The sequence below is a fragment of the Chiloscyllium plagiosum genome, unplaced genomic scaffold (assembly GCF_037043375.1).
Source record: "Chiloscyllium plagiosum isolate Xiang-an unplaced genomic scaffold, Cpla_swu_hap1 HiC_scaffold_19, whole genome shotgun sequence".
Taxonomy (NCBI): Eukaryota; Metazoa; Chordata; class Chondrichthyes; order Orectolobiformes; family Hemiscylliidae; genus Chiloscyllium; species Chiloscyllium plagiosum.
In genome coordinates, this window is record NW_028270157.1 from 21039242 (window position 1) to 21060196 (window position 20955).

Sequence of the window (20955 nt, forward strand, 5' to 3'; positions counted from 1 at the left end):
CTCCCCCCTCTGACACTGGGGGTATTTCCCTCACTCCCCCCCCCCCCCCGTCACTGGGGGGTATTTCCCTCACCCCCCCCCCCCCGTCACTGGGTGATATTTCCCTCACTCCCCCCCCCCCCCCCCTGTCACTGGGGGGTATTTCCCTCACTCCCCCCCCTGTCACTGGGGGGTATTTCCCTCACTCCCCCCCCTGTCACTGGGTGATATTTCCCTCACTCCCCCCTCTGTCACTGGGTGATATTTCCCTCATTCCCCCCTCTGTCACTGGGGGGTATTTCCCTCCCCCCCCCTCTGTCACTGGAGGAGGGTGGTTCCTCCCCGAGTCTGACCCGGAAGGTCTCTCCGGAGCCCCGCCCTCTGAGGCCTGTGTTTTTCCGGGAAGCGGTGCCGCGGGTTCGGATCCTGGTTCCCGGGGACTGTCAGCGACTCTCCCGGGATCCCGGGGACTGGCTGGGTCGGGTCGGTCCGGGCCAGCGAAGTGAAGTGAGTCCTGAGCAGGGGAGCGGAAGGGGGAAGGGGGAAGGGGGAGGGGGAAGGGGGAGGGGGACGAGTCTGTTTGTAACCAGCGGCTGGGAGCGTCCTGAGCCTCGGGGGGAGAGGGATCACTCACCCCCCGGGGTCAGGCTCCATTCCACCCCCTGGACCCCACCCCCGTGTTTACGAATTCCAGCGTCTTGAGATCCAGAGCCTGACTGCTTTACCCTGCCCCCAGACCCCAACCTGCCTCAGCCGCTGTCTCCCTGCCTCCCCTGGTTTAGACTTTAACCCCCACATCTCCCCCCCCCCCCCCCGCCGACGTAATCCTTAGTCTTCCCCCACACCCCCTGATGTCAACCTCTGTCTCCACGACACCCCCTGATGTCAACCTCAGTCTCCCCCCACACCCCCTGATGTCAACCTCTGTCTCCCCCACACCCCCTGATGTCAACCTCAGTCTCCCCCCACGCCCCCTGATGTCAACCTCAGTCTCCCCCACACCCCCGATGTCAACCTCAGTCTCCCCCCACACCCCCTGATGTCAACCTCAGTCTCCCCCCACACCCCCTGATGTCAACCTCAGTCTCCCCCCACACCCCCTGATGTCAACCTCAGTCTCCCCCCACACCCCCTGATGTCAACCTCAGTCTCCCCCCACACCCCCTGATGTCAACCTCAGTCTCCCCCCACACCCCCTGATGTCAACCTCAGTCTCCCCCCACACCCCCTGATGTCAACCTCAGTCTCCCCCCACACCCCCTGATGTCAACCTCAGTCTCCCCCCACACCCCCTGATGTCAACCTCAGTCTCCCCCCACACCCCCTGATGTCAACCTCAGTCTCCCCCCACACCCCCTGATGTCAACCTCAGTCTCCCCCCACACCCCCTGATGTCAACCTCAGTCTCCCCCCACACCCCCTGATGTCAACCTCAGTCTCCCCCCACACCCCCTGATGTCAACCTCAGTCTCCCCCCACACCCCCTGATGTCAACCTCAGTCTCCCCCCACACCCCCTGATGTCAACCTCTGTCTCCCCCACACCCCCTGATGTCAACTTCAGTCTCCCCCACACCCCCTGATGTCAACTTCAGTCTCCCCCACACTCCCTGATGTCAACCTCTGTCTCCCCCACACTCCCTGATGTCAACCTCAGTCTCCCCCACACCCCCTGATGTCAATCTCAGTCTCCCCTATCCTGATGTCAACTTCAGTTTTCCCCCATCCTGGTGTCACCCTCAGTCTCCTCCACACCCCCAATGTCAAGCTGAATCTCCCCCAATGTCAAACTCAATCTTCCCCCCCCCCCCAATGTGAACCTTAGTCTCTCCCACTCCCCCGATGTCAATTTCAGTCTCCCCCACGCCCCCTGATGTCAACCTGTATCTCCCCCACACCCCCTGATGTCAACCTCTGTCTCCACTCACACCCCCTGATGTCAACCTCTGTCTCCACTCACACCCCCTGATGTCAACCTCAGTCTCCCCCACACCCCCTGATGTCAACCTCAGTCTCCCCCACACCCCATGATATCAACCTCAGTCTCCCCCACACTCCCTGATGTCAACCTCAGTCTCCCCCATCCTGATGTCACCCTCAGTCTCCCCCACACCCCCAATGTCAAACTGAATCTCCCCCAATGTCAAACTCAATCTCCCCCACCTCCCCCAATGTGAACCTCAATCTCTCCCACTCCCCCGATGTCAATCTTAATCTCCCCCACCCCCATTACGAATGTCTGTCTCCCCCATCCCCTGTTGTCAACCTCAGTCTCCCCCACCCCCACCGATGTAAACCTCAGTCTCCCCCACTCCCTCAATGTCAACCTCAGTCTCCCCTACCCCCTGATGTGAAGCTGAATCTTCCCCACCCTTTGATATGAACCAGCCCCCATGATAGAAGTGCAGCTGCAGGGCAGAATTATAAAATTATGCCCAATGATGATAAGCAGAATGATGACTGACTTTGTTTTTGCAAAGATGTCACTGTTTCTGAAAGAATCTGCAATGACTGTCCAACTTGGAAAGTTAAATCATTCAATTGAATGAAATGTGACTGGTGAGAGCAAACCAGTTGTCATCAATTTCAAGGTTAATGATATTTGCAAATTTTGCAAATTTTAAGAACCGATAATATCTGTTGAATCATCTCAACACAGGTCCCACGTGAACCTCCGTGCCCACCATCGGAGCCTCCGTCCTTGTCTCCATCGCCTGACCCGTGGCCCCTATTCCCACCCCTCCCACCTGTGTCTTGGGCCCTATTCCCCTGCTGTCTCAGTTTCCTCCCTCCTATATTTCTGAGCCTGAGTATTCCCACACTCTACTCACTTTTTGAGTCCCAGTCACTGCACCCCACACACTATACCATCAGCACATTGGGAAGTCGTTATGCTGTAGGGAGTTGGGGGGTTACCAAAATTACATCTTTTTTTTCCCACCATCAGTCTTATCCTAACCTCAAGGTTCTATAATATAGTCTCGGAGTTTTCATTTCTGAGCTCACTGTATTCAGTCAAATATGTAACACATGATTTATTACTTGACTACTTATTTGTGAATACCACATTAGTGGTTGTGAGATGGAGCTTCCATAGTTATGTTGGAGGTCATTGCCAAGTGTTGACAGAGTCAATGAAAAAAACTGGGCCCAAGTGTACTTTGCATTTATAAACGGATAAGGAGACACTCTGAAACCACCATTATAAGGATAAATAAGAGTGAATTGTTATTGGCATGGTGTAGCAGGCAGGAATAAATAGGCAGAATTCTCATCAGAACTGTCAGCTTCAAAGTGAGAGGGCTGGGTCTTTACTTTGAGACTAACCTGGAGTCCAAGGAATGTATTTCATTTAAGTGAGTCATTTGTCAGTTCTGGGTTTTGATTTTGTGTGGGAAATTATACCTTTCTTCAAAGATGCATAGATTAGTTGAGGATTATCGTTTTGGCAAGAATGCTGATTTTCACAAATTGTATGTTAAGAAGGAAGATTTAACTGGAGATGGACAAGGACAAAAGCAGTTTAGCAGCAAGAGAAAGTCTAAATTATGCTATTGGCAAATATTCAGTGTTTGGTTATATTTGTTGTGCTAAAGATAAATCAGAAGTTATAGCTTAGTTGGAAATATTACTTTGATCGGATAACTTTCTTCACCTAAGTTGTATAATGTTGGCAGAAATTTGAATTTGCATCACAGTAACTGTCAGCAATAACTGTGCATCTTAGAAGAATGACTGTAATAAATACAGATATGATTAAACACTCCTGTGTTTAATACATGTATGTTACCAGATACAAGTTTAATGAACTGAGTTGTTTTGAACTGTTGCTCCTTGGCTTGGAGGATTACTTGAATTTTATATATGTAATCTGATTTATCCAAGACTGATACTTTTTAGAAAACCTATTTCTTCATGATATTTGAAGGTCGGATCTGCTGAATTAGATGGCACTTATACATACTTTGTTTCTCAGATTTCACTGACTTTTATTATGTCATTTTTTGAAGACTACAAAACATAGAACATAGAACATATACTGGACTTGTAATTTGGACTTTATCTCTGAGATTTGGAAGCCATCTAAAAATGAATTGCATTCAGCATTTCAAGTTTTGAGGCTTTTTAGTGCGTGGAAAATTGTACTAGATAAGATTGGCTGTCTGTTTTGCTTCTCTGAGACCTGTGACTGTACCTGATTCAGTTATGTTTCATATTTTGTATTGTATGATAGTAGTTCTTTTGATGTTTTGAGACTGATTAGAGTATCTTCTCTTAGAGTATCTATATGTGGATAGGCCCTAGCCTCCAGCCAGCTGATTTTTGCAACTGTTTATTTTGGCTGAAATGCATGTAAAATGCCTTGTCAGACTGGCTGAGCTCTGCTTGGCACATGTTGACGCTCGTATTGCAAACTGTATAGACCAAGTGATAGTGAATGTGTAATTTTCAGAAAGATACAATCAAAATACTTGCCATTTGGCCTTTACCAAGTTTCATTCTCCAGTAGCATTTTCATATGTATTACTACTTTGCACACAATAAATGCAAACAGAATGTATGTTGGAAATCTGAAGCAAACACAGAATGCTAGAGAAACTCAGCAGATGTGACAGAATCTGTGGAGAGGAAAACAGAGTTTCTGACTTTTTGTCTGACATGTTTGCTACAACTTTGCACATAGTTGAATGTAGCTTGCCTAAAACTGCATGAGATACCTGTGTTTTGTCATGTGTCAGAGAATTTAGATTTCAGTACAGTTCGGAATATGATTATTATTTGCCAGCATCTTCCATGAGATGGTATAACATACCCACATGTAATGCCAATGATCAAGGTAATAGAGTTGATAAAAACGTAAACCATTGCCCATTTAGACCAGCAATGTTTAATTTTTTTCTTGATCCTTATCAATTGTCACCACTTCTTGAAAAAACACCAACCTTCTGATGGGTTGCATTTACATGGGAACTGTTTCCACAGATCAGCTAAATGTTCTAATGTTTGAACCCTTTTGCAAGACATGGAATTGAGTTGGTGTACCTCGCTTGGGGATGCTTACTTTTGCATCTATAATGTAGCAAGATGGCTGAAACAAAACTGAGACAGTTGTAACCAATAGACTTGGTCGAAGTGATAGATTTTATGGAGCATCTTAGAATAAAGAGAAAGATCATGAGATAGAGAGGTTCAGGGAAGGATTCTAGATAAATAATTTGCTGCATTTATAAGTGACCAATTTTTTTTGTTTGTTATAAGTGTGTATTTTCCCTTCATGAATTCTATCCAACAACTTTGACAATAACTTTGAATTATTGGTACCTTTTAGCATCATAAGATGTCTCAAGGCTGGTCACACAATTGTTTTAAAACTTTAGCGCAGCTGAGCAAGCTTGAATCAAAGCGGTTGGTTTAAAGGCACATCTTAAAGGAGGGTGAAGTGGTTGTAGATGGCAAAGGCTTTTTAACTTAGGTGAATTCCTTATATGTGAATTCATGCTGGAGATCACCATAATAAAATTATAAGAAGTGAGGCATTCAACACATTGAATTTGCTCCACCATCCAATGAGATCATGGCTGATCTGATAATGTTCAAATCCACTTTCCTGCCTATTATTCAAAACCTTGATTCCCTTACTGGTTAAAAGCATATTTCAATCTTGAATATACTGAATGACACAAACGTCTGCGGTAATGAATTCTATAGATTTACTACTGTCTGAGTGAAGAGATTTCCCTGCATATCTGTCTTAAATTGGTAAACTCTTATTCTGAGATTAAACCTTCTTATTCTAGACTCTCTTGACAAAGTTAAAAATCACACAATACCAGATTATAGTCCAACAGGTTTATTTGGGAGTACAAGCTTTTGGAGCGTTGTTCCTTCATCAAGTAGCTAATGGAGTAGGAACATAGGACACAATTTATAGCAAAAGATCATAGTGTCATACACTGATGCAATATAATGAACAAACCTAGATTGCTGTTAAGTCCTTCATCTTTTAGGATGGGTTGCAGGTTTTAATTCATTAATATGTAAATCCCAGAGTTACATTTCTGGGATAACTTAAGGTTTTATATAAAAAGGTGACATCTCAGCTCAGACAATACATTAAGGTGAGGTTAGAGTGTGTATGTATTCTAAACTTGAGTCTGACTGGTTCTGTTTCCAAAATAGGAATTTATAAAATGTCACATGGATTATAAAGGATATTGACTGCCTACAGATTGTGTGCGTTTTGAACAAAATGGGATGTATCTACAAATACGATTCAGCAATACATTGTCTAAGCTGAGATGTCACCTTTTTTTTAATAAAACCTTAAGTTATCTTGGGAATATGACTTGAAAGAAGTTCTGGGATTTACTTTTAATGAATCAAAACCTGCAACCCATTCTAAAAGATGAAAGACTTAACAGTAATCTAGGTTTGTTTGATATACCGTATCAGTTGTATGACACTATGATCTTTTGCTTTAAATTCTGAGTGCTATGATCCTACTCCACTAGCTACCTGACAAAACAGTGACGCTCCGAAAGCTTGTACTTCCAAATAAACCTGTCGGACGATAACCTGGTGTCATGCCATTTTTAACTTTTTCCACCCCAGTCCAACACCAGCACCCCCACATCATGACTCGCTGACAAGGAATACCTTTCTGCAATTATCCTGTCACGTTTCCAAAGAATCTTGTATGTCTTGGAAAACAGACTGCAACATTTTCCCAAAAACAGACATTCAGCTAACTGGTTTATATTTGCCTTTAATTTTGTTTCCTTCCCTTTTCACAATAAAGGTGTTACATTGGTAGTTTCCAATCCTCTGGGACATTTCTGATATCTAAGGATTCTTGAAATATTGCTACGAGTGCATCCACAATCTATAGTTGCTTCTTTTAATATCCTAGGATGTATTCCATTAGCTCCAAGAGACTTATTAGTCTTTAGCTCCAATAGCATCCCAGTTTAAGTCTAGCTAAGTGTGAGTGTCCCTGGTCTCTGACACACACACACACACACACACCCCAATTCTATGCAGATGGTCGTTCTTTCCTTTTTCCTTGTCATACTGCCAGCATTAAGATTGGGAATTTACCATGATGAGGAAACAAAAATGCAAATGCCTGTGTTATGAAGGGCTTTTGCCTGAAACGTCGATTTTACTGCTCCTCGGATGCTGCCTGAACTGCTGTGCTCTTCCAGCACCACTATTCCAGAATCTGGTTTCCAGCATCTGCAGTCATTGTTTTTACCTTATTGTTGACACTGTACTTTTGTGTTTCAAAATTCTGTCCTATCCCTTGGCATTACGCCTATCACAATATTACAGGCCTTGTTTCATGATAAGATCTGTTATATATAGACTAGCAGATGTAGAGGAATGATTACAAAAGCTGTAATCGAATTAAGGAATTCAAAGAATGAATTGAGTGAAAGTTTGGTTTTGTAAGCCATCTGTTGGTATGTATTTAAAGTGTAGCTTGTCATTACTCTTGGGGCTTTAAACATTTAATCATTTTCTTCTAATGATTCTTAGTGGTAATCGAAACTGTCCGTGCACTTTCTGCTGCTTATATTAAATTATTAATAACTGATGCCATTTTTACAGTTCCTAAAGGTAAGACAAATGCTATGCACACTTTGTTAGAATTAACATTCTATCTGATATAATTTTTGCCAGAAGGAATTTGAAGATATTTAATTTATGTGGATATAGAAAAATGATTTTAAAGTCATCTTTTAAAGTGCCCAAGAATTGGTTTTCCAACTTGGTCAGCTATGGTATGCTTGTAATACATTTGTCTCTGAGTGAGAGGATTGTGGGGTCAAACCCATTCTAGTAATCTGAGCACATAATTCCATTCCTGTGAAACAGAAAAATGAAGGGCGTATTCACATGTTACATTAGTCCTGTACCATTTGCAGTTCTGTATTAAGATGAAAATTTTAACCATGAATTCATTTTCTTTCATGGGTGGAAATACAAGATTCAGCTGTGCTAATCAGTTAACAGTGGAATTCTCCCAAGGGTCTTGCAAAAGGAAGTCATTGAGGAATAAGAGCCATTCCACGCTGTGTCCTATTCTGTTCTGTTCTGTTCAAAAATTAAATCTGGATCATACCGCTTTCAATAATTTGTGTGCATATAGCCAAGTTCCCTCAGTTCCTGTACCCCAACCACTTTAGCTAATCTCAGCTGGTGTGCTGCAATTGGCATCAGTGCCTTTCAACTTTGGATGTCAACTACCCACCAAATTTCCTATTACTGATCACCATTCAGTATTACATGAAGCAAAATGCATGCTAAGTAATTTGGATTGCTGGTCTGCCCTGGAAATACAGCAAAATACTAGTGGATGTGGAGTGGTATCCTGCTGAGAGTGTGTTTATAAAAATGTATTAATTCCTAGAATGTGAGCATCACTGGCTGAACTGAATGAAACAGCCTTGCAAGCCAGACTTCAGTTGAGTCAACTCTATTACTGTGGGCCTGGAGTCACGTGGACCAACTCGGTATCGATTTGAACCCATGTCCTCTGGGTATTAGATGAGGACTATGAATTACCAGATCAGTAACATTACCACAACACCTCTGCTGCCTGCTCTGTGAGAGTTGGGTGAGATGTTTAAGATGAAACAAATGGAAACACCATGTTTTTGATTAACAAGTGTAAGTTTTGTGCAGCCTTTAGGGGAAGGGTAAATTCAGTGATCATTTTTCAAATGGAGGTCGGAGGAACGATTTTGATACTGTATAACTGTAACAAAAGTTTGTCATTTTATAAGCTAAGTCCCCCAGCACTAAGTCTCCCAACATAGAAATTCATTTTTAATTTTTAAAAGATTGAATTGTCACTTGCTAGTTGTCTATGAGTGTTTATTAATATGAAATTATTTCATTCCTCTAAAGGAGTTAAAATATTGAGGTTTCACTTCTGGGACCTGGTTTCCTATCTGCCTTGTCCATAAGATTCCTCACAGTTTGACAAATTGGTTGTTTTGCGCGAATGGCTGATTTGGGAATAAAAGTGTCTTACTGGTCCCTTAGAAAGTACGTACCAGAAGATAGATGCAACACTTTGGGGTATTTTGGTCAAATTGTGCCAATAATTTTCAACTGGGATGTTTACAGAAGCTGTCATCTTGAGAAAGTTGGTGAAGGAGGGAGTGTGCAATAACCACTTGCATAGCTTATGAAACCAACTTTGTGGCCATTGGGAAGTAGTGAGGAACTACAGGTAATTGAATAGCTCTTTCAATCTGTGATGGGCTGAATAGCTATCTATTGGGCTGAAAGATTGTATAATTCAGAATGGAGTAAGTCCTCTGAACAGGTCATTGATTTTGAATCTCAGTCACAGACAATTGGAGTTTGTGGTTGGATAAGACTGCTAATGATTGTATTATGTATATATTTAGGAGATTCCGTTGGGACCTATTTTAAGAAACTTATTTGATGCATCAACAGCAAATGTAAACAAAATGTCAGGTGCGTTTTGTTAAACTATCTGACATATCCATATTAAAATACTCATCATTTTATTTGGTGAAGCAGAACTTAACATTTTGCCAATTTTTCTCTAGTTTGCTCAAGCACTGCCTTTTGCTTGGCAATGGTCCCATTTATAAAAATTGTACCTTCCTTCCTGTTGCGCTTAAAGTGTGCACCTGACTTTCTTTATCATATAGAACATAGACCAGTACAGCACAGTACAGGCCCTTCCACCCTCGATGTGGTGCCGACCTTTTATCCTACTCTCTTCAAAGAAACTCTCCAGGAATACAAAGCAAGTCAGTCTGTCTGCAATCTCTTAATTGACGTGTGTGAATTCACCCAGTGTTTACATAACAGTCTCTAAGTTGACCACTAAGAATCCAGTATTTACCTATGAGCAATTACATCTTTTACTCTTGGAAAAATGTACCTTGGCTTTTTCACGGCTGAATATTACTTGCGTTTCGCATGGCACCGTGTTCCTATCCTCCAAATACAGCATATACACTATCTTACTGGCTAAACTGCCATTATACTTTCAATGTCATGTTGTCAAAAAACTTGGGGAGAAAAGTTTTCTAGTCATTTAGAATATCTGTAAGAACTCCCTGGGAAAAGTTATTGGTTTCATTATGTCTACAACCTCTTAATCAACCATAGCATTGTGCTTGTCAAAAAGACAAAAACAACCATTTCTATAGGACAGGGAGATTCATTCTTCGCAACACTTTGATTTTTCTACTAGGACTGTGTTCTGTTAAAGCCAGGATGTATAATGAGTAAACTGACTCAATCGTCTGAACAATTTCAGCCTTAACAACCTGCATGTTAATGCCCTTCACTTAGGAAGGCATCCTAAAGTGCTTCATGCAACATATTCGAAACAAGAATGCAAGGGCACTGAGACTCTATGTATTTCAGGTTGTAGTCCTGCCTGTTAAATGACTTTTTTCCTTCTGGGAAAGATTGTTTTGTATATGACTTCAATGAAAAGGCAAATCAGTCAGTGTGTATGGATCCACGAGCAAGTATTTGTGCCTTTTCGGAGCAGAATTATACACCAGTGGTGGATCATCAATTGTATATATTTAAAGTAAAATATTTATTAGTACATGTTCAGAGGTTGAACCGGTCACAAATGATTTCCTATTGAGTGGTGTGTTATACAGTGGTATAATAACCTGATAATACTAGTATGTTTTCATCAAAGGAAACGCTGAGAGACTCGTCCGTCATGAGAGTTACGTTTTCTGGTGTGATTATTGTCAATGTTAAGACTGGCAGAAAGGTTGAGGATGTAGTTGACAAATCCTGCCCTACTGTGCTCTCTCTGTCTTTCATTCTGAAATGCAAATTTTGCTGAGATTTTTTTCATTGAAAGTAAATGTTGTTTTTTCTTCAAGTATTCCAAAAATGTAGACATGGGGATGTGGGAGGGGCATCTTTGTCAATGGAACTGTGATAATATTTATTTATTGAACAAAAGCAGAGTCAGACAGAAAATACAATTCAGAGTTTCTAGACAATTCACTTACAAATTAGTCCTGGAAGACCTAACAAACTGCTCTGTCCAATATTGTTAGACACCAGGATCCAAAATGCATCACAAGATATCAAGCCTCAACCTGGTATATCATGCAGAACATTAGGCTGTGCATTGTGGACTCCATAAGCTAATCAATAAATGCATAAGGTAAAGCATATATAAGCAGAAAGAAAAAGATTTTGGTTTGTTATGGTACACATCCATAAGACCATAAGACATAGGAGCGGAAGTAAGGCCATTCGGCCCATCGAGTCCACTCCGCCATTCAATCATGGCTGATGGGCATTTCAACTCCATTTACCCACATTCTCCCCGTAGCCCTTAATTCCTTGTGACATCAAGAATTTATCAATTTCTGCCTTGAAGACATTTAGCGTCCCAGCCTCCACTGCACTCTGTGGCAATGAATTCCACAGGCCCACCACTCTCTGGCTGAAGAAATTTCTCCGCATTTCTGTTCTGAATTTACCCCCTTTAATTCTAAGGCTGTGTCCACGGGTCCTAGTCTCCTCGCCTAACGGAAACAATTTCCTAGCGTCCACCCTTTCCAAGCCATGTATTATCTTGTAAGTTTCTATTAGATCTCCCCTTAATCTTCTAAACTCCAATGAATACAATCCCAGGATCCTCAGCCGTTCCTCGTATGTTAGACCTACCATTCCAAGGATCGTCCGTGTGAATCTCCGCTGGGCACGCTCCAGTGCCAGTATGTCCTTCCTGAGGTGTGGGGACCAAAACTGGACACCGTACTCCAAATGGGGCCTAACCAGAGCTTTATGAAGTCTCAGTAGCACAACAGTGCTTTTATATTCCAACCCTCTTGAGATAATTGACAACATTGCATTCGCTTTCTTAATCACGGACTCAACCTGCATGTTTACCTTTAGAGAATCCTCAACTAACACTCCCAGATCCCTCTGTACTTTGGCTAAAACACTTCGTACCCAATAAAGTCCTGCTAAGACCTTAAAAATTATGAAAAGGAGTAGGCCGTTCAGCCCATCGAGCCGGCTCTGCCATTTAATAGGATAATGGTTGATTCAGCATTCCTCATGTCCTTACTGCCCTTTCCCTGTAACCCTTGATTCCCTGATGATCAAGAATGTATCTCAGTCTTATATACACAAGAACTCTGCCGCACAGCTCTCTGTGACAAGAAGTTCCAAAGACTTGCAACCCTCTGGGAGAGGAAATTCCTCTTAATCTTGATTGATTTATTGTCATGTGTATCAAAGTGCAGTGAAAAGTTTTGTTTACAAGCAGTACAGGCAGATCGTAGTAAGCAAGAATGTACAAATCAAAAAGACTTAGAGGCATGCAGGTTACATTGTACAGGGCGTATACTAGCTGAGATCAACATTAGCAAGAGCAGCATTACTTGAGGGTGCAGAATCCATTCGTCAGTCTAATAATGGCTGGGAAGAAGCTGTTCCTGAACCTGCTGGTCCATGTGTTCAAGCTTCTGTATTTTATGCCTGACAAAAGAGGTTGTAGGAAATCATTACCAGGATGCAAAGTGTCTTTGATGATGTTGGCAGCCTTTCTGAGGCAGTAAACCGTGGAAATGGAGTCTGTGGATGGAAAGTTGGCTTTCATGATGGTGTGGTCTGTGCACACCACCTTCTGTAGTTTCATGCAGAGCTGTTGCTGTACCAGGCCATTATACACTTGGACAGTATGCTTTCACTGGTGCATCTGTAGAAATCTCAGTCTGAAATTGGCACCTCTTTATTCTGAGACAATGTCCTCTGGTCCTAGACTTTCGGATGAGGGCAGCATTCTTTCAGCATTTACCTGGTCAGGCCGCTTAAGAATCCTGTGTGTTTCAGTGAAATCACTTCTCATTCTTCTAAACTCCAGTGAGTAGCATCCCAACCTGTTTAGTTCATAAGACAATCCCTCATCTGAGTGAATCTTCTCCTGAACTGTCTCCAATGAAATTGAATCTTCACTTAAATAAGGAGACCAAAACTGCTCTTAGTACTCCAGATATGGTGTCTCCAACACTTTGTACAGTTGCAGTAAATCTTCCCTATTCATATACTTCAACAGGTGTTCCGTAAGGGCCAACAATCTGTTAGCCTTCCTGACTGCAGTGTCTTTGGTTATCATTATTTCAGTGTAGGGTACAATTGCCAGAAGTTTTGCATGGGCTGCAGGGTTCTGAATTAATTAATTAACTTATTTATTCCTCCAAAAATCATTATGTCTGACAATGTAGCGTACCATTAGTATTGGACTGAAGTGTCAGCCTGAATTTCATGTTCAGATATCTTGAATTTTGCTTGAAACCACCACCTTCTGATTTCAAAGTGAGTAACCTATGGTTAAGACCTACAAAAAATGACATTCGGCTTTCATAAAAAAAGTAAGATTGTGTAAAAAATCAGTTTCAGACATTCAATTCAAAAATTCCACAATTCCAAAGCATGAAAATAAAACTCAAATTATTCAAAGATCCTATATCAGTAGCCTGATTCACTTTCTGGGTAAACTATTTTATAGGAGTGTGATTTTAAAATAGTGTCTCCAACTCGAGGTCTGGAGCTGTCATGCTTCAGATTTTACGTTTTAAATTTTATTTTACAGTTGCAATGCAATCCAAAGAAATAGAGTTAAAAATCACACAATACCAGATTATAGTCCAGCGGGTTTATTTGGAAGCACTAGCTTTTGGAGCGCTGCTCCTTCATCAGGTGGTTGCTGAAGAAGCAGCTCTCTGAAAGCTAGTGCTTCTAAATAAATCTGTTGGACTATAACCTGGTGTTATCATTTTTAACTTTGAACACCATAGTCCAACACGGCATCTCCAAATCAAAGCAATGGAGAAAGCCTGTCATACCCCGAAACCTGAAGTTAACAATGCCTGATTGTCTCAACAGCAGCTCCAATTACCTGGAGACCAAAATTAAGAGCTATATGGCCAGAGTGAATAATACCTTTGATCAATAACATGGGGAAACTGCAGATTGTGCAGAAATTATTTAAAGGCTGTGGTTTTATTAGAGAATATAACTGAGCTTTTTGGAATTTGGTTTCATTTGGAAGGCCCTAATGCAACATAATCCTATTTTCTTTTTAAAAATAGCCTAATCAGCCCTTATACTTTAATGTTGATGTTGAGTTACACTCATCCACAAACTCTATATTGATAACTTTAGAAGCTAAGACCTCAAACCAGAAAAAAAATCCATTGTAAATGTATTAAATTAATTATAGTTGAACAGCTTGATTAGTTCTGTGCTTGGTCTGTTTATCTCATCAGACTTATGATGGGCTTGGTTTGGTAACTTTTAGTTGAACTGAAATGTTACAACTCAGCACAGGTCAAACAGTTCATTGAAGATTATTTTTGGAGAATAATGGTGTTAAATAGTTGGAAGGGGGCTCTGTAAAGCGATCATGAACTCTCAGTACAGCTTTTTGTGAAGTCTGCATGATGCACAGTAGTGAGTCCTATCTGAGCATAAACTTTATGAAAAAAATGCCATACTTACACTGGCCTTGAAATGCAGCTTTTGATGCAGTAGGCTTGATTGAAAATGGCAAACACTTGATGGAATTTCCTGGATTTTAAAAGATGGCTCTCTGCAATCTGCAGCTTCTTGCTTGGTGTTCAAATATAAAAATTATTTGGCTTTACACACTACCATTGTTTTATTGATCGGCTATCAAGGACAGTAAATGTTAGTTTGAGTCACCTACTGTCATGTTGCAGAAATAAAATGATTATCCAAAGCGTGGCTTGCTTTGGCCCACTGAATCCTGTCCAATTTTTTTTTCATACACCATTTATTTATAGCAAAACCACAGAAAAAAATTTGGCAAGCCGCCAATGTAGTATATTGCAGCAATTGTTTGGTCAGCTGTATTGACCCTAATTCATTTTTTTCACTGTTTATACTCTTATTTTCTCAAAGTCCTTTTTCATCTTCTGTATCCCGTTCACAAGAGGTTACAGAAATGCTGTTATATTTGTGCATTAATTAACCATCGTGCAAATCTCTCATGAGCATTTTATTCAAGTAAAAGAGTTAAAATTGCTTTGGGAATGGTGATGTGGAGAAGCTAGCAATGCTCGAGACTGGGGAAACTGATATTTTTTTTAAAATTCTCTATTTACAGAGGGTAATCTTTCAAACTCAGTAATTGGTTTTGAACATCACTGGCAAGGCCTGAATTTATTGTTTATCCCCAGTTGCCTTGAAGGTTTCATACAACCACCTTTCTACAATCTGTGTTGATATATGTTGTGTAGGTGCATCTACATTACTGTTAGATTGGGGGGGGGGGGTAGTTTTAGAATTTTGTTGCAATTGCGATGAAGGCTTTTTCTTGACATTTTGAGAATACCTCAGGGCAGTTAAGAGTCAACTGTGTTGGTAGGAGAGTCTGGAGTCTCTTACAGGCCAGAATGAGTAAAGACGTTCGATTTCTTTGCTGAATTTTATTCCTTAGCAGTGTAACCTCATGATCAGGAATGATTTTGTGAGATGTTGGCATACTCTGAAATCTTAGCTGATATCTGAATACTTGTGTTTGGATTTCTAAATTGCAATCTTGGCCCAATGCATTTTTGGTAGTTTTCTACCTACTTGTTTATCATGTATCTCTTTCATTCTCCCTTGTTTTTGAAAAAAAATGTCCAGTGTCTCAAAATGGTTAAATAATTTGATGAGATTGTTTACATTTGACTTCCAAAGGTAGTTCGGTGCTTGGTTTTCACTATGGCAGACATGATGTGGCTGAGGACTCTTGACTGTGCTGTAGACCTCTAACTGTAACATATGATATATACTATCAAATCAATTCTCATTCAGAATTTATGCGTTGAATACTACATTTTGTGCCGCAGGTGGTATTTTACAATTGCTAGACCATTATTGGAAATATAACAGATCAGCCTTAAAAATGTCATTGTTATAGTTTAAAGCATCAGTGTTTAAATCATGAGGAATATCTTGGTTTTGTGTAGTTTGGGTAATTTTCTCAGCATCAAATATAAACATCACGCTTCCTTGCTCATTTCAAATCCTTGCACTTTGAAAAGTAGATGCTACAGATGTTGCAGCATATCATTTCTAATGGTTTATGATCTGTTTCAACGGTAAATTTCTTGCCAGATAAGTGTGTGTGAAACCATGTAATGCCGACAACAAGAGTTAATATCTTGCACTCTCTATTGGAGTAGCTGGCTTGCGCAGATGACAGGGGTTTGAAGCCAAAAGCAGGCTGGCTCTGGCACGATGTCGCAGAGGCTTCAATGTAGGCAGTGGGGCAGCCCAGAGCCAGGACCCCAGCAATCGATGACCACTGGCAGCATCTGGAGGAGCATTGGAGGGGGAGCAGGAGGTACGAGACCAGGCCTATGGCTCCAGCTTGGACATGGCAGTTGTGGGAATTATGCCAATGGTGGAGGCAGGCCCTTAACACGAGACCCCAGCTGATGTCAAACAGCGAACAGAAGGGCAGTGGAGGGTAAGAAAAAGAAGAGAGAAAAATTAACTCAATTGCAGTAAAATTTTGCATTATATTTGCTGTTTCAAGATGAGCATGGTGACACTTTGCATTTTGCACACAATAAAACACTTTTTACTGTAGTTTTACATACATGTGACAAGAAATCTAAATCTAAATAGGTTTCTCCTGTAAAAGGCACATGCCTTGGCCTTTTTACAATGCATCCACTTCAAGTGTCATGACTTTTCTGTGTTTGTATTATTGTAGTAGACAAGATTTTGCTGATGGAATTTATTTGAGAGATTTGAAAACATAATGGTAGCCATTGCTGTACGTAGGATTGTCTTGCTTGTGCAAACCTCTGGAGGTATTTTGGGAAGTTGGGAATATGTCGAGAAAGGAAATGTTAAAAATATGAGACAACATTGCAGATCCACTTCATCCTATGGGGTGAGCATTTGTTTAACATCCACAATCTTACCTGGATTGTGGTGGACTCCAAGAGACGCACAAGTTTATCTGGCTGTCATTAACCTAGCACCTCCTGTTAATGTTAATCCTTGTTGACATGCTGCTGTCATTAGTAAATGTGGACATGTTCTGCCTGTGTCTTACCCATAGCAATATTGTCAGCCATGTAAATACAATCAGTTGCGTACTGAATCCTATCTCTGTTGTTTAAACATGTTTTGGCTAACTGTTGCTCAGTTGGTAATCAAAAGCAGTCTCATCTAAATGGCAACCTACATGTTGTGATCCCTCCAGATTCTTCTGTTAAGTGAACAGTATCCATACTTTGTGCCTGGCTTGGAAAATAATCTTGTTCTGGAAAATGTAGAATTCAGTTCTTCCTACACCAGTATCTTATTTGGACACCGATCAGTTGAAAGGTTGACTACATTCTATGTAGGCATTTCCTTATGGAGCCATGTTTATTCAGAATGCCACACCATCTGTGCAGTGGTCGACCTTCTGAATTATACTAATTCAATTTATCTGGTTCAATTCTACTTCAAGCTTGTCCCAAATGTGCTTCAATTGTTGTCGAAGATTAGCTCGTATATTGGCAGTACAGCACGATTCTGCCAATGCACAAAATTGGGAATCCATGAGAGATTGTCTGTCAGAGACTGTTGCAAGGAATGTCACTTGCTGATATACGTGCTTTTCACAATGCATGAATGTAATATGTTGGTAGTGGTTCCCATGTCACTTTTAGCTTTGTGTATATCTGTGTCATTCTGCCTTTTCAAGACCTAATTTAATATTATAAAAGCTTCTGATTACCTTGTACCATTGACATGTTGCATGAGATTAATAAATAGAGAAAGCTTGTCATCTTCCGAAATTTGATTCTACCTTACTTGACTCTGAATCTCAGTGTTTGCGTGTTACCTAGTGCTTGCTGCTAGTGTTGTATCGTATCATTTTGTTGGTCTTTTGTTGTGGTATGGCCTTTGAAAACAGATTTTCTGTACATGTATGTCCAGTGTCACTTGATGCCCCATGCATGCTGATATTATGGCAAAAAGGCCCATTTTGTCAAAACATTTTGTTTTTCATTCATCAGGGCAGTTAGCAAGAATAACCCCTGCAGTTCAGTTGGAAAATCAGCATTTATTTGCATGAGAGGAGAGTATTGATTGGTTGGCAAGTGGACTCTGATAGAAGTATTGTCATGGAGAATGAATCCATTCATGATTGAGAGTGAACTGCCATGCTTTATTTAGATTTTAAGCCAGTTAGTTTATCAGAGATTTTTTCTGAGAAATGAAACCGTGAATGGCTATCACCTATCTTGTTGAGTTGAAACTGGCGCAGTGCATGTACGTGCTCTTTCTGTGTGCTCAGAACAGGGCTGTTTACGTAAATGTATATGACTTCTACAACACACACATGTGCCACAATGCAAGTCAATGAACAATCCTTAAATTGACTGTCAGCATAATTCCTTGCATATGCAAAAATATTCAGGAAATAGTGTATAACCACAGAATCACATCTACTGTTGGCCACAGTTTTGTGAGTTTAGCAAGTGTGGGCTGAGGATAATGGTCTGTAAACATGAAGGGACTTGCTTTTGATATGATGTGCCAATCTTTGGGACATATGGCCTACGCACCTGGCATTAGATTGACACTGAATTCATAAGCTGGTATGTGGGCTCAGGTAAGCCTTTTTAATGTTTTTAGTGGTTTTACGCTGGATTGTTTTCTAGGAGTGGTTTGGAGCTGTGATTTCAGAACTGTCTAACTGCCTTTTTTGAAATTAGTTAATCAGCCTCTCATGTTTTTTGAAAAAGGGTGAGAGAGGTAGAGTACTGTGCTTCGGTACAGGTCTGTAGCATTTACTTTTGGCTATATTTGTAACTTTAGTATTCTTAAATGTGGTAATTTGTATCTTGAAAGAACTTTCATTTGAAACAGCAATAAATTAATGCGTCATCTTGGTGGTCAGTGCATAGCTGTGGGTCTCACACTGTCTGTACTCTGACGAACTGATGCTGCTGAAGATTGGGAAACTGTTATTTTGTCTGAATTCTCAGTTGTGCAATTCTGTTGTGTGGTTGGTCTTCAATTAGGTTTCCAAATATCTGCTATTGGAGTCTTGTGTAGATGGCCACCACTGATACCACGATGTGACTTTTGCCTTGAAATGGATGTTTTACCTGATGTAGCAAAGCCTATGTTATCCCACGTAGCATAAGAAACTGGATATAGATATCATGGTATTGAAAAATCCAACAGACATTTTTAACAGCTATGTTTTCTGTTCAAGCATTCCTTTTACTGTTACTTAAATATCTGGACTAGCATTAAATTGTCTAAATTATGCTGAGCAGCGTGCTTCTGTTTGTATATTAGGCATCAAATTATTCTGAGATGGGCATTTATACCCTCAGGTAAATCGCTACCGTGATGACATCATGAGCATTTTTCTTACAAGATATAATGATATATAACTGAGACCTAATACATTTCCCTTTCTTATAGATAGTACTACAGGAGTACTTTTTAAATAGATTGCAGTGGATATATTTTATACTTGTAGAAGTGTTTCATCCTCTCGTCTGTGAACTGTAGTTTCTGTTCTGTTTTTTTCATAAACTGTATACCTTTTACACAATGTTAAGCAGACTTAATTGCAACAGGTTTAATATCTGACACAGTAATGTAGTTTAAAAAAGAATCAATGATTTATTTCTTTGTCCACATGCCCTGTCAGCTACTGACTCACCATATTGTGTTGGTGCAAAGTTGTTTCAGTTTTATGCAAGTGTTAAACTTGTTTCATTTCTTTCAAGGTTGAAGTTGACTCTGAAGCAAAGCAGACTTGTTCCTGGACACTTCAGCTCAAAATTGATTTGTACTATAAGTTAGCTGGAGGTATGAGATGACAACAGGACAGCAAAGGTAAAAGAGGATCTTAGTGAAGAATGAGACTAACAGTGTTTCTTAACGAAAGACATTAAAAGATTGAGAAGTCAACAGAGAAAGGACTGCGAAGGAGGTGAAATAGAGTGGGTGAATTCAATATTAAAGTCAAGTACAAAACTAAAACTGAGAGGTTGAATTGAGAGAGAGAAAAAAGACACAGGAAGAGTAATTTTAATTTTGGCACTTGAAAAATTCGACAGCAATTCACTACCTCGAGTGAGATTAGTATCTGTATTTGTATGTTGGGAAATCTTGTTAAACTTCACTGTTAGATGAATAGTGAAATAATGAAAGCTACAAACCCAGTGATTCAAAATTTAAACTCTCAAGTTCACTGACTGAAACCATTTTTGAACTGTTTTTCTTATCAAGCCTTGGCTTTTCCTTTATTCCTTCTCCCTGGAGATTACATCGAGGCTAAAAATGGAAGGGAAGGAAATGAGGAAGAAGTGTTTAGCTATGATAATCTGGCCATTACAATTTTGGATAGGCTTGATGGACCAGCTAGTCTTTTCCTTCTCCTCAAATTTTCTATGCTGGCAGTTTGCATTTCTTAGCCAAACAAGACCTTATTGGTCTAACACTGTGGTTAAGTGTTTTCAGAATTTTAAACAGTACAGTAACCAGCTAATGTTTTATGGAAAATTACTCTGATTACTAATAAATATTTGTTTTTTGTTGGTTAGTTGAGTATTTTTGTGTTTGCATTGCAATATATACACTTAATTGGTTCTGCATTTTGGGAATGAGTACATTGAAAACACATTGTAGCAGTGTAAGTCTCTCCTGCTGGGAGGGTTGTCTATTCGGTTTAATGAACGTATGAAAACTTATAAATTAGCTCAGTCTGAGACATGACTGGAAAATTCCACTTGCCAGTTCTTTAGGGGTGAATGACTTTCCAGCTAAAAAATAAAGGAACCCTCTAGCTTGTGAGGAAATTTGGTGTGTGTTTATTTTATTCATCCTTTGTGGTTGTGTTGTCTCTTTTCGTATCTGATTTTTGTGTAACCTACTCCAACTGCCTCCTATGAAT

At 40.5% G+C, this 20955-nt stretch overlaps 1 protein-coding gene across 1 annotated transcript in view; it reads left to right on the forward strand.

Annotated features, from left to right (window-relative positions):
- The first annotated feature begins 369 nt into the window (after window positions 1-369).
- The window catches only part of frs2a (fibroblast growth factor receptor substrate 2a), a 120763-nt gene continuing 100177 nt past the window's right edge, over window positions 370-20955 (forward strand). The window contains exon 1 of the mRNA XM_087997105.1: window positions 370-486. The gene's annotated coding sequence lies outside the window, so the exon portion shown is untranslated. The remainder of the gene's footprint in view (window positions 487-20955) is intronic.